The following is a 14715-nucleotide window of genomic DNA, read 5'->3' as shown; positions in this document are numbered from 1 at the left end:
TTTCAAATTCAGCTCGGTCCTGCTACAGTCCGCACCTCTCTCCCTCGTATCAGTTTCCTTGTCGCATCCTAGATGTAAAAATAGCAATGAATAGATCTAGTGTTTCTCCTGCCTGTCATCATCTAGATTAACGATGTGATCTGAATGAATTTAGTCGAACAGGATAATTTATACAGAGCTCAAATTACAGTGTGAATAAATAAGCATATGTTAGCAATTAAAGTAAATCTCATGATAAATATATGCAATTTTTGAATCACAGACTATAGGAATGAATAAATTTGACAAAGAGCAGGCTAAACATGCGCCATGCCTGATGCATTTCCATCAGTCCTTTGTTATAGAAGATATAGTCATAACTTTGTTGTAGTCATAAATTGTTTCTCATTACAAAATATTCTGCTTAAAAATGACCCCAAGAAGTTCTAGTTCAATTCAATGAACACCAGAAGAAAACTTGGACATGGAGGCAAATCTATGAAAACAGATGTCATATGATTTAAAAAAAGGAAAGCAGAAGACAAAGCTAGCGAGCAAAAAGTATATTCTGATTGTGAGAGTTCCTAACAGTACATTAAGTTGGAAAAAGATTGGAAAGAAGTAATATTGTCCCTTGTTGATAGGAGAAATTATATTGAGGAATGAGAAAATGGTAAATAGGTCTCAACACCTCTCTCTGTAATTGCATCTTGGACCTCTTGACAGAAAGACCACAGCCAGTCCATGTTGGAAGCAACACCTTGAGCTCCACCATGCAGAGCACTGGCACACCCCAGGGCTATCTCAGCCTGCTACTGTACATTCTGCGGACACATTTCTGTACTATTAGCTGCAGTTCCAACCGAATCACCAGGTTTGCTGATGACACAGCAGAGTGTGGCCTCATCAATGACAAAGAGGAGATGGTGTACATAGAGGAGGTAGATCAGCTGGTAAAACAACTTGATTCTCAACGTGGAGAACACTAAGGAGATGATTGTGGACTTTAGGAAGGTGGAGGCTAACCACTCCTCACAACACATAAACAGCTTCTCCATGGAGAGGGTTCGGCGCACCAAGTTTCTGGGAGTGCACACAATGGGCAAGCTCACCTGGTTACTCACCTCCGCATCTCGAGTCAAGAAAGCACAGCAGCGTCTCCACTTCCTGAGGCGGTTGAGGTGAGGGAGGCTCACTCTCCCCTCACCCCCCATTTCTATCCAATTTTTCCAGCAAAACCATTGAGAGTGTCCTGGCCAGCTGCATTACTGTCTATGATGGGAAATGCAAGACGTCTGACTGTAACACTCCACAAATGATTGAGAGGACAGCTGAGAAGATTATCAGGGTTTCTCTTACACCCACCTGAGATACTTAGCAGAAGAACTGCATATAGAGGGCCCTTAGCATCGTCAATGATCCCTCCTATCTGTCCCACAATCTCTTTGACCTCCTACCATCAGGCAGGTGGTACCATAGCATTAGGACAAGGACTATTAAGATGGTAAACAGCTTCTTTCCCCAGGCTGTGAGACAATTGAACCCTCTGCAATCACCCAGGTCTCACCACATATGAAGCGCCAGGAGTGTGTACTGATCATTTTTGAACTTGTGATGTAAATGCAACTTACAATTTCTTTATGGTAATATGACTTATTGTGTTTTGTGAGCTATATGTACTGCATTGTGTACCTTGGCCCAGAGGAACACTGTTTCGTTTGGCAATATACGTGTATATAGCTGAAATGGCAATAAATTTGAATGTGAGAAGTTAAACAAAATTTTTGTGTCTGCTTCTTGGAAGAAGGCACAGAAAATATTTAGGAGTTAACAGTGGATTCCTGATCCAGTCATATTCTATGCAATTGAGCAAATTTTTAATAAAGGGTATTGTAATTGCCAGTGTAGCTATAAGAGATTGTGGATGCTGGAATCTGATGCGAAAAGAAAGAACTGCTGGAGCAACTCAGTGCACCAATCAGAATCTGTTGAGGGAAATGCACAGCCAATGATTTGGATCAAGGCTCTTTAGCTAGATAGTCAATGTTTCAGTTCAAGACCTTCTAATTGGATGAAGGGTCTTGAACCAAAATGTCATCCATCCATTTCCTCCACAGATGCTACTTGACTCAATGAGTTCCTGCAGCAGATCTTTTCATGTTCTTTCTAGTGATGCCAATGACTGAGGCACCCCTCAAATATAATATGATTGTACACCAGCACACATACTTTTTTTAACATTGTCAATTCACATTAAAGTTGCCTAAGCATCATTAACCTTTATTTCCTGCCCAAATTAAATCTCACTTGGGTTGTTCATTTATACGCGTTACTGAAATTTAAACACAATTTCCTTTTTGAGAAATCAACATGCTCAAAATGCATCGTACTTCTTTAGTTGATCTTTAACATAGGGAACATATGAGAAAATTTTTTTTGCGTTTTGCAGTAAATCTGGAAAACCTGAAAAATAGAGAAAGCTGAATAAATTCCTAATAAACTCTGATTCCCTTATGAGAGTTTTAAATCATGCATGTATTTAAAAGTTCAAAATTTATTTTCTTATCAAAGTACATATATGTCACCATATACAACCCGTAGATTCATTTTCTTGTGGGCATACTCAATAAATCTCTAAAATAACCCAGATGAAAATGTAGATGGATGGGTGAGTAAGTTTGTGGATGTACCAAGACTGGTGGGGTTGTGGGTATTGTAGAAGACTGGGAAAGATGCAGATGTGGGCAGAGGAATGGCAGATGGAGTTTAACCCAGATATGAGAAGTGTTGCATCTTGGCAGGGCAAATGCAAGGAAACAGTACACGGTTAAGGACGAGATACTTAACAGTGTTGCTGAGCAGGGAGATCTTGGAGTCCAAGTTTATAGCTCATGAAAGTGGCAACACAGACCGATAGGATGATTAAGAAGATTATGGAATGCTTGCTTTCATTAGTTGAGGCACTGAGTTCAAAAGTCAAGACATTATGTTGCAACTTTGTAAAACTCTGATTAGGCCACATCTGGAGTATTGTACACAGTTCTAGTCGCCACACTGTAGGAAGGGTGTTGAGGTTTTGGAGAGGGTGCAGAAGAGGATTACCAGGATGTTGCCTGATTTGGAAGGCGTGTCCTATCCTGAGAGGCTGGACAGACTTGGGATGTTTTCTTTGGAGCAGCGGAGACTGAGGGGAGATCTGATAGAGGCTTATAAGGTTATGAGAGGCATAGATAGAGTAGACAGGGAGTATTTTTTTCCCATGTTTGAAATGTCTAATACCAGAGGGCATGAATTGAAGCTGAGAGGGGATACGTTCAAAGGAGATATGAGGAATAAGTTTTTCACTCAGAGAGTCATGGATGCCTGGTATGGTGGTAGAAGCAAATATGTTAGAGACTTCTAAGAGACGTTTGGATAGGAACATGAATATGAGGATATGGGCATTGTAAAGGTAGGAGAGATTTTCATTTTTTTCTCAATTTACTTTTTAGCTGGTTTTGGTCAAGATGGCACCTGCATACATCACTCCTTCAATTGACATTTTCTGGATAGATCATGAAACCATTTAATTCACTCCTTTTATATCATTTATGTTTGTTTTTTTATCTTGAATGTGATTCTGGAACTGTTGGAGCCTATGGTTTGCAGCTTGGAGATTGTTTGCCCTGCGATCTCCGAGGGGATTCTGGGAGGGCACCGGCAGCGTGCACAAGCCCCGGGGTGAGAAGACTGCATGACATGGCGTAAGCCGATGGACAACTCTATTTTGCTGAGTAAAGCATTCATTGTCGCCGATCGAGGCAAACATGGAAGGTGAGTGCCAGCTGCCTGCCTTTTGATGGCTTGGGGATCGCTCTGCTCCAGGGAGGGAAGACTGCCTTTTGATTGCTGAGGATCACTCTTCTATGAGAGAGAGGAGAGACTGCTGCTGTGACTAGAGAATGTACCCAGGTTTTCTGTGTTTTGGATATGGACTTGGACTATAAACTTTATTTCAGACTTAAGGTGTTTTCCCCACGCTTTCTTATTTTTTGTGTGTAGGGAGGGGGATTTGGGGGTTAATGTGCCTGTTCCATTTTTCTGGGTTTTCTTGTGCAGGGTGGAAGGATTTGGGGAGTTGATGATGGTGCTGCCATTCTTTTCTCTTTTGGTTTCATGGCTATCTGGAGAAGAAGAATTTCAGAGTCATATACTTTGATAATAAATGAACATTTGAACCTTTGGTACGGCACAATGTTATGGGGTGACTGGCCTGTTCCTGTGCTGTACTGTTCCATGTCTATATCCATGTCTAACCATAACAAAATCAATGAAAGATGGTCTAACTATGGCATTCAACCAGTGCACAGAAGACAACAAACAGCAAATACAAAAGGAAGAAATAATAATAATAAATAAGCAATAAATAACAAGGACATGAGTTGAAGAGTCTTTGAATGTGAGTCCATTTGATGTGGGAACATTTCCATGAGGTAAGTGAAGATGAATGAAGTTACCCCTATAGTTCACACACTGATGGTTGAGAGGTAATAACTATTTTGAACCTGGTGGTGTGAGTCCTGAGGCTCCTCTACCTACTTCCTGATGCAATAAGGGAGCATATACTGGGTGGTGGGAGTCCTTATTGTTAGATGTTGCTTTCCTGCGACAATGCTTCAGGTAGATATGCTCAGAAGGTAGGGAGAGCTTTACCCCTGATGGACTGGGCCACATCCACTAGGTTTTGTAGGATTTTCCATTCAAGGGCATCGGTATTTCCAAACCAGGCTGTGATGCAACCAGTCAATATACTCTCCACTACACATCTATAGAAGGTTGTTATTTGCAAACTTTTATGGAAGTAGGGATGCTGCCATGCTTGCACTTATGTGCTGGGACCTGGACAGGTCCTCTGAAATATTTCATTACTGTGGATGTAAGTGCTACTGGGGCAGGTCACCACACTCTCTCAGGGCGCCAGTATAATTGAAGCCTGCTTGGGTATTACACACTGCCAAAGCGAGGGGTTAAAGATCTCAGTGAACACTATCTAGTTGATCAGCACAGGTCTTTAGTACTTTGCCAGGTACCCCATCTTGTTTGGATGCTTCTTGTGGTTTCACCCTCCTGAAGGGTGCTTGGATGTCACCTTCAGAGACTGAAATCATAGGATCATCGGGGATTGTGGTTCATGATGGTTCCTCCATGTTTTGATGGTCAAAGTGACTCTGAATGTTATTTATTGTATCAGAACTGAAAATGATCTACCTCATTAAGGTAGCTAACACCCTAACCACACATACTTGCTAAATCTCCATTAGCCTCATTTTCTAGTTCATTCAGCTGGAAAACTTAAAATGTTTACTGTCAGGGCTTCATAGATTTGTGCTTCAAATTGCAGCTTTCAGCAGCAAAGCCACCAACTGCTGTGCTCAGCTGAGTTACTTCACTGAGAGAGAAAAGAAATCATGCCACGAGCCCATTACAAGAGGTTCAGATTTGATGCAATATATCAATCAGAGGAAGGTACTGCTGTTAATCACAAAGACTTTAAGGTGCATAACTGGAACCCTGGCTTCCTCTGTCAGAGAAATAATTAAAATTTTGGAGTAAATATCTGATTAGATCCAACTGAATTGGTTTTGCTCCTTTGAAATGAGGTTAAGAATTGGATTAATTGTTCACTCAAGAGGCAAGGATTAATGTCCAGAGGGCCTGAAAAGACTCACTGTTTTATTTTTTAAAGTATTACATTTTATATAATGTAGTTTTAAATGTGTGACACATTGGATGAATTATCACAATATTCTCAGTTTCCCATCTTAACACTGAAAATAATGTTTTTTTTAAATCCATGCTAAATTGTCAGTGAGGAAGTTGACTGTAAGCTGTCAATGTGGCAATAGCAAACCCTTCCTTCTCCTGCCAGGTGAAATCAGAAGAATGGGACATTCCAGCTCCTTCCCCTATTGCATTCTGGGGAAGGAGTTAGGAAGCCTGGTAACCTGGTAATCAAGGGATCAACACTTCCTGGGAGGTCAAGCCTAAATATATGTCTCAGTGAAACAGGCAAGAATTTTTAAAACAGCATGAAATAAGAGAAATCAAGATCAATTTTATGATACAGAGTTCCTGAGAAGAGAAAGGAAGATAATTAGAACAAAATGGTATAAGAATGCAAGGGAGAATGGGATCCTAATAAAGGCTAGGATTTGTAGAAAGTACTGTTTCAATTTTCTGAACTGTTCATGCTACTATTACGAGAATTTGGTTTTTCGTGTAAAGTATGCTGTGTGTAAACTTAGCCTGCGCTGCAACGTTTACTCTGGAACATATAGATTTTTGAATTGTATTAGGACAAATAGGCATCCCAAACTTCAGATGTTGCTTACCTCTTGCCTTAGCATCTACAAGTCCCTTTGTAAATGAGAGTAGTTGGGCTCACACTCCGCATCAATGCTCTGGTGATGCTAAAAGTGAAATGCTGCATATTTTCCATTAAACCACTGAATGCTCTTCATTCCAGATTGCAAGGAACCCGTGAAGCTATTTTGCTTCCATTAACTCTCAGCTGAAGTCATGCTGCATCTACTGATGCCTCTGGACACATCTTCAGTGATGTTCCTGGAATCATCAGGTATTTCGGGTCTTTCAACATCATACACCCTTCTCCAGGTGACCCAGCCGGGGCTGATCAGACCCCAGCTCGTGTCCCGATGGCTCGCTACACATGACTCGATGGCTCCCCTCTCTTGAGCCACAGCCACCTTGAGGCCACCTCTGCCGCATCCGTGGTACTGCGGATGGCTCTCCTCTTCCTCTCTCCCTCAATGCCCAAATTGCTATAGGCTCTGGCTAAGGAATGGGCTGCGAATCCCCTACAACCAACTTCCACTGGGAGGCACCTTGCCCTCCATCCAGCCTGACAAGTCCTGTGTTCTTCGATAGCTTCCTTTCAAAGGCCTCTTCCAAGCGATCTTCCCATGGGACTGTCAGCTCCAGCATCACCACCTGCTTCGTAGACTCAGACACAAGGACAATGTCTGGTCGCAGGGTGGTGGCTGCGATATGGTCGGGGAACCTCAGCTGCCTTTTGAGGGCCACCAACAGCTCTGCAACGGTCCCTTGCAGAGGTCAGGATGCCTGCAGATGTTCTCTTGGCGGGTATTGGCTGCTCCCCAGCTCTGACAAAGGCAATGCTTGGAGGGTCAGGATCACTTCGCCCACTCCACTCCTGTGCTGATGGCTTCGGCGATGGTCTTCAGGACCTGATCATACCTCCATCGGTACCGTCCCTCACCAAGTACCTTGTGCAGCCGCTGAGGATGTGCTCCAGGGCTCCTGGCTTGGAACACAGTGGGCACTCTGATGACTCTGCTTTGCCCCACGTGTGCAGGTTTGATGGGCTTGGAAGCACATCGTACACTGCCTGGATGAGAAATTGGATGCGATTTGGCTCGGTTTTCCAAAGCTCAGCCCAGGCCACTTTCCTCTCAACCACATTCTCCCATCTTGTCCAAGCTCGCTGTTGCTTCATTCCCACCGCCTTACAGGTTCTTGTCTCCTCCACTGATGCTCTCAGCTCCTCCTGAACTAGGCGGCGCCTTTCCTTCCCTCTGATGGTGTCCATTTGGGGAGTTGGGAAGGATCCTAGCCCAGCTCGGCCTCGTGTGACCATTCCCACCGGCCTCCTATGACACAGCCTTTCCTCTGCTTCCTGAACAGCTTCCTCTGCCCTCCACTTCCTGCCGGTCCTCACTTGGATCCCTGCTCGAGCCACCTTCGGATCACTTGAGTCCCTGTACTGTACCACTTCTCTGGCCCTTATTACCTTGAATTCCTGCTCCGAGGGTTTGAAGGGCAGTTGCAGTTTGTTGTGGTGTCCATAGAGGGCGATGCTGCTCAGGCTCCTTGGCAGCCCCAGCCATCTCCTGAGGGGCTTACTGACCCTCCTCTCTGAGGGTTCGACCGTCGAGATCGGAACTGCACAGACGAGGAGGGGCCGCAGGATTCTGGAAGAACACCATGCTGATACACCCAGGCTTTGAACTTCCCAGGTAGGCCGGATTTGTCCACAGATTTCAGCCAGCCATCCATCTCGGTGCAGGTCACCTGAACGGATGCCGTGACCCTTAGAGAGCTGTCAAAAACCTTACCTAAGCTCTTGACTGGCTTTTCTGTGACGCTGGGATGGCTAAACCTGCGACGCTGAAACGGAACTTGTTTTCCACCTTGCCTTTCCTCAGCACCACTGATCTTGATTTGGCTGGTTTGAAACGCATCCGGGCCCACTCCACCAGCTTTTCGAGCCCCTGCAGAATCCACCGGCAGCCTGGGATTGATTCTGTGGTGACTGAGAGGTCATCCATGAATGCCCTGATGGGTGGTTGCTGTTGAGCGGAATTCACTCTGGGCCTTCTGCACTCTGGTTCAGCAGACTCAGTGAGCATGTTCATGGCTGGGGAGAACAGTGTCACTGAGATAGTGAATCCTGTGATGATGCCAATCTCCACCTTGTGCGGGCTTGATGTAGTTGCTGCTGAAGATACCCTCATCCTGAAGTTGCTGTAATAATCAGTGATAACATCTCTGATCCTGCTGGGGACGTGACGTTTGGTCAGTGTGAGCTGCACCAGCTTGTGCAGAATGGAGCCAAATGCATTTGCCTGGTCGAGCCACGGCACTGACAGGTTGCCCTTGTTCTCTCTGGCCTCCCTGATGAGCTGTATCACCACACTGGTGTGCTCCAGACAGCCCGGCATCCCTGAAATGCCACCCTTCTGGACTGACGTATTGATATAGGTGTTCTTTGCCAGGCGGGCGCACAGCCAATTGGAAACAGCACTGAAGAAGATCTTCGCCTCGACACACAGCAGGGACTGGTCTATCTGGGTGGCGTTTTCCACACCCCTTCAGCCACTCTCCACTGTTCTGGGATCTTCCCCCTTCTCCAGAGGACTCGCAGAGTCTTCCACAGATGCAGCAGGAGTCTGGGGCAGTTCTTGTACACTCTGTACCAGGTGCTGCTTGGTCCTGGAGCTGAGCTTGCCCTTGCTTTGAGGACGACCTCTCTGAGTTCTGTTAGCTGCAGCTCTGACATGTCAAACTACACATCCGGTTTGGGGGGTGGGGGTGGGGGAGGTGTCTATTGGGATGTTGCACTCTCCCAGCTCCTGCTCTCTTTCAGGATCACTGTATACCTTCTTCAGATGTTGGTCTATGTCTTCCTGCGAACAGTCCAATTTCCCACTGTGCTTCTGCCCCAGCAACTGCTTGGTGAACTTGAAGGGGTTGGGGATAAAGGCAGCACATTTTCGGGCCCTTTCATGATGCCGCCTCTGATGCCACTCTACCCAGCGGAGAACCCTGATCTTCTTTTGTAGTATGCATATTAGCTGGGCCAAGCCAATGCGCTCCTCTTCTCCTGCCTCCTTGTACTGGGACTTCAGTGCTTTCATCTCCTGCCTGATGTTGTGGATCCTCAACACTCTTTGGTTCTTTGAGTAGAAGGACTACTGCTTTGCCATTCAGTGGACCCAGTTGCCCTCTACTACCAGCTTTGCTCTTGCTGTGTACACTTCTTCCTCTATACTTACGGGTGGTGGATCGTCTAGCATATCTTTCAGAAACTCACTGTTGAATATCTGTGATGGTGCTTGTGACTGATGGGTTACGAGATACAACTTTTGAAAACATATCCCAAGCCAGTTGCCCCTACCAGCTAGGCCAATAAAGCAGGGGAATGGGAACTCCAAAGCCCACAAGTTTCCTTCCATGAAACAAAAAAATTGCCCTGGAGATATAATACTGTTCTGTCATCATTGCTGTATTTTAATCTTGTTAAACCTTATGATACAACACTCTAGTCTAGTGATAGCAAATCTAGGGCATGTGCGCTCAAGATGGCACACAGAAACTTTGTTGGGAAGCAGCATGCAGTGCCACCCATGATTCTTTCAACCCCAGCCATAATAAAAAGATACACCATGATTTAAAGAATCTCTTCAGCAAAGGGATGGTGAATCTGTTGAATTCTTTGCTACAGACAGCTGTGGAAGCCAAATCACTGGGCATTTTTAAAGCAGAGATTGATAAGTTCTTGATTAGTAACTATGTCAAAGGATAGAGGGAGAAGGCAGGAGGATGGGGTTGAGAGAAATAATAAATCAGCCATGATAGAATGGCCAAGCAGACTCAAGGGGCCAAATGGCCTAATTTTGCTCCTATGTGTTATGGTCTTACGGTCTTATTATCTTTACTGCTAAATGAAACTGCGAATGACATTTTTGGAAACTGAGAGCAGTGAAATGTTTTCACAGGAAACGTCTCAGCCAGCTTGGTGCCAGCTAGACACTGGTGAGAACATGTGGTGTTGGACGATATGCTTTGAAATCCTCGCAAACCTGACGTGCACATCAGTATTTGTACAGTAAACGGCTGGGCCAGTTGGCATTGGCTTCACTCCACCTATATTTTTCTTCTGTCATTTCTGAGTGAAATTGGATATTCAGTAATAATAACAATAAATACTGCATGTAGTTTAGGGCCTCCATGAATATCTTTCAATTGTCTTTTTAAAGGGTAAGTTTAGAACACTTTCTAAAATGCTTATTTATTTCAATCTGTAATTATTACGCTTTTATTAATAGTAAAGTAATGAATACACAAAAGTAAGCAAGCAATTCATTCTTTTTTCCTTAAAAAAGTCCATAATTATTAGAACATAGAACACAGAACAGTACAATACAGGAACAGACCGTTCAGCCCACAATGTTGTGCCAAACCAAGTAAATTAGCTATCAAATTGCCATCTAAGCTAATCCTTTCTGCCTACACAATGTCCATATCCCTTGATTTCCCTCACATTCATGTGCATATCCAAACGACTCTAAAAAGCCATTAATGTATCTGCCACTATCACCACCCAAAGCAGTGCATTCCATGAACCCACCCCTCTGTGTAAAAAACATGCCTCTCACATCTCCTTTAAAATGTCCCTCTCTCACCTTGAATGCTTGCACTCTGGTATTAGACATATCTCCCTTGGAAAAGGATACTCCCTGTTTACTTTATCTATGTCTCTCATAATCTTATAAACCTCCATCAGATCTCTCCTCAGCTTCTGCCACTCCACAGATACAACTTCAGTGTGTCCAACTTTTCATTTTAGCAAATGCCCTCTAATCCCGGCAGCATCCTGGTAAACCTCTTCTCCACTCTTTCCAAAGTCTTGACATCCTTCCTATAACAGGGTGATCAGAACTGCATGCATTTCTCCAGAGGTGGCATAACTAGAGATTTAGAAAGCTGTAACTTTTGAACTCAGTGCCTCGATTAATAAAGGCAAGCGTGTTGTGTGCCTTCTTATCCACCCTATCAAGCTGCATAGGCACTTTCAGGGAGCTCTGAACTGGATGCCAAGATCCCTCTGCTCATCAACACTCTCTTTAAATCTGACCTACCAAGTACAACACCTCACATTTCTCTGGGTTGAATTCCATTGGCCATTTCTCTCCCTGTATCTGCAAATGATCTATATCCTGTTGTATTCTTTGCCAGTCTTCTGTGTTATTCCTCGTTTTCCCTCTGCCCAGTTATACTCTTGCTCCTGATGTATGTAAGTATGCCTTGGAATTTTATTTAATCCTCTTTGCCATGACTTATCATGGCCCCTCCTGGCTTTCCTAATTCCCTTCTTACATTCTTTTCTGGCTTCTTTTTAATTCTCCATGGTTTTGTCTGATTCTAGCTTCCTAAGCTTTAGTTATTTTCCATTTTTGTTCTTGACTAAATTCATCACCTCCCTCGCCATCCAAGATTCTTTTGCCTTGCCATCCTTGTCCTTCCTTCTAACCAGAACGTACCTGTCCTGCAGCCTATGTACTTGGTCTTTAACACCCTCCAATGTCCGTTGTGAACTTGCCCAAAAACAGTGTGCTCAATTAACTCTCCCTAATCCCTGACTAATGCTCTTGTAATTTGCCCTGTTTCATTTTAATACTCGCCCGTAAATTTCATGCTAATCCTTGTCTATATCTATCTTAAAACTGAAGAAGTTGTGGTCATTATTCCCTAAATGCTCACCCATTGAAAGGTCAATCACTTGGCTTGTTACCCAACACCAGACCCACTACAGCCCCACCTCTTGTTGGACTATCTACATATTAATTTAAGTATCTCTCCTGGATGCACCTAACAAATGCTGCCCCATCTAAACCCCTTGCACTAAGAAGGTTTCAGTTTATCTTAGGGAAGTAGAATTCCCCCACGACAGCAACCCTATTGTTTTTACACCTGTCCTTAATATGCCTGCATATCTTTCCCTCACTGTCCTGGTGGCTACTGGGGGTCTGTAGTATAATCCCACCCCAGACTGATTGCTCCCTTCATAGCATTTGAGTTCTATCTATATGGACTGAGTGGAGAAGCCTACCATTACGTCCCCATTGAGTGCACCTGTGATATTGTACCTGATCGGTAGTGCAACTCCCCATTCCCTTTTTTAACCTCCCTTGCTATCTTTCCTAAAACATGGAAACCCTCGGATATTAAACACCCATTCCTGTCCCTCTCTCAACCAAGTCTCTGTATTGGTCACAACAACGTAGTTCCATGTACTGATCCATGCTCTAAGTTCATCACTTTTACCCATGAAGCTCCCTTTTACTGGGCATCCACAGAAACAGCCACTGGACTCAATGTTGAGAAAACCACCTTTCTTGTACTCCATGCGTCTAGGGTCAGTATGACTGGGGTCCTACCAAATTTGGGAGTTTGGGATGTTTCCACCACTCACATCCTGATCTGAGAATGCTGTGCAAATACTGCTCACTGTTGGCAAGAAATAATAGATCATACACTGCCTACAAATATAAAAAGGTATATTTATCAATGTCAGCTTAATCAAATCATTATTAAGGAAGAAAGAGAAAAACAAACAGGTCCATTTTAATTAAAACAATCAAATGTGCACAAGGTTGGAGCTCAGATCTGCCAAAAGCTGGACGTGTCCGTTTCACTCATGGCACCAACTCCTATTCACTGATATCTGGTAGAATTTCCCATCTTGGACTCCAACAAATCGCACGTTCCAGTTGGATTGAATCCTATGGCCGGTTCTCTCGAGCTTCTTCTCTCTCCATCTCCCATTGAAAATACCTTGACTCACCCCAGTGTCCATCACAAAACCTCTCCACCCAGCTTCCTCTAGAACCTTCTCTCAATTCCATCATCATAATTGGCTATTTCCGTACTCCTAAGCTAAACATCACAACCCCTTATCTTTAATGGTAATCCAAACGCCACTGGCAGAACACTGCTTCTACAGAAGGCTATTAAAAGAACTACCCTGCACATTAACAGTAAAATCTTAACCAGGGTGTTCCACCCATAATAGAACCAGCATTAAAAATGCCCAAACTACCCGTCCTGTCATATCTATTACTTCCCGTGCTTGTTTTTACTAACCTTGACATCTAGTGTCTTCTGCATCCTTCCACTTTCCAACCTGGTCCCCAGGTTGCTATCCCCCTGCAAAACTAGTTTAATCTTCCTGAGTAGCACTAATGGACCTCCCAGCCAGGATATTGGTTCCACTCCAGTTTAGGTGCAACCCGTCCCTCTTATACAGGTCACCCCTGCCCCAGAAGAGGTTCCAATGATCCAAGACACTGATATCCTGCCCCTGCACCACTTCCTTAGCCATTCGTTCATCTGCCCTGACTAGCACACGGCATTGGGAGTATTCCAGAGACTAACACCTTGGGGGGCCTTCTCTTCAGCCTCTCTCCTAACTCCTTAAACCTCTCTGTGCAGAACCTCTTCCACCTTTCTACCCATGTTATTCGCGACAATACGCACCACAACCTCTGGCTGCTGACCCTCCCCCTTGACGATATTCTGCAGCTGTTCAGTTTTGAGACATCCTCGACCCTAGCACCTGGGAAGTGACACACCATTCTGGGGCCACTTCCTCAGCCACGGAATCTCCTGTCCGTTCCCCTACCTATGGAGTCTCCTGTCACCATCTTTCTGCCTGACTTTACCTTTCCCCACTGAGCTTCAGAGCCCGCCACGGTGCCAATAGCCTGGCTGCTTCTGCAGGTAGGTCATGCCCCCCCCCACTATATCCAAAGGGTTATACCTGTTGCTGAGGCCACAGGGGAACCATGCACTAAATGCTTACTCCCCTTATGTTTCCTGGTTGTCACCCATCTACTATCTCCACAGTAAAAGCTTCATCTATGAGGTTTTCAGCCTCCCAGGTAGTCCTGAGACCATCCAGCTTCAGCTCCAGTTCCTTGACCTTGCCAGTCAGGAGCTGAACATAAGTGCACATCCTGCAGATGTAGTTATCAGGAAGAGTGCCAGGTACCATGAAATCCCACATCTCATTATTATTATTACTGACTCACTAATCAATGATAATCTCTGCTCAAAATTACTATGGCAAGCAAGAAAACCTTTTAGATTATTGCCAGTTTGGGCACATGCTCTCTGTAAGATTCGCCACCCCCTGCTCTGGGCTGATAGCTGTGGTTCAAGAAGGAGGCTCCCATCAGAATTAAAAGTGGGCAATAAATGCATCCTGTAAGCAAAGTGGTAAAATGCTGGCATTCACACCAGACTTAACTTAGATATTATCATCTTGGCAAAACACCTAAGCATGGGTTAGTGTGTGAAGGAAGAGAAATGGGTACAATCACTACTACAAGAGAGAAGGTGCTCAAAGAGCTGAAAGATTTAAAGCTAGATAAG

General features: G+C 44.4%; 1 pseudogene; it reads right to left on the bottom strand.

Annotated features, from left to right (window-relative positions):
• Positions 1 to 6682: 6682 nt before the first annotated feature.
• Positions 6683 to 14347, bottom strand: LOC132406622 (uncharacterized; annotated as a pseudogene).
• Between the last annotated feature and the right edge of the window lie 368 nt (positions 14348 to 14715).

This window comes from Hypanus sabinus, chromosome 17 (assembly GCF_030144855.1).
Source record: "Hypanus sabinus isolate sHypSab1 chromosome 17, sHypSab1.hap1, whole genome shotgun sequence".
Classification (NCBI taxonomy): domain Eukaryota; kingdom Metazoa; phylum Chordata; class Chondrichthyes; order Myliobatiformes; family Dasyatidae; genus Hypanus; species Hypanus sabinus.
This window is presented reverse-complemented; position numbering and strand designations above follow the sequence as displayed.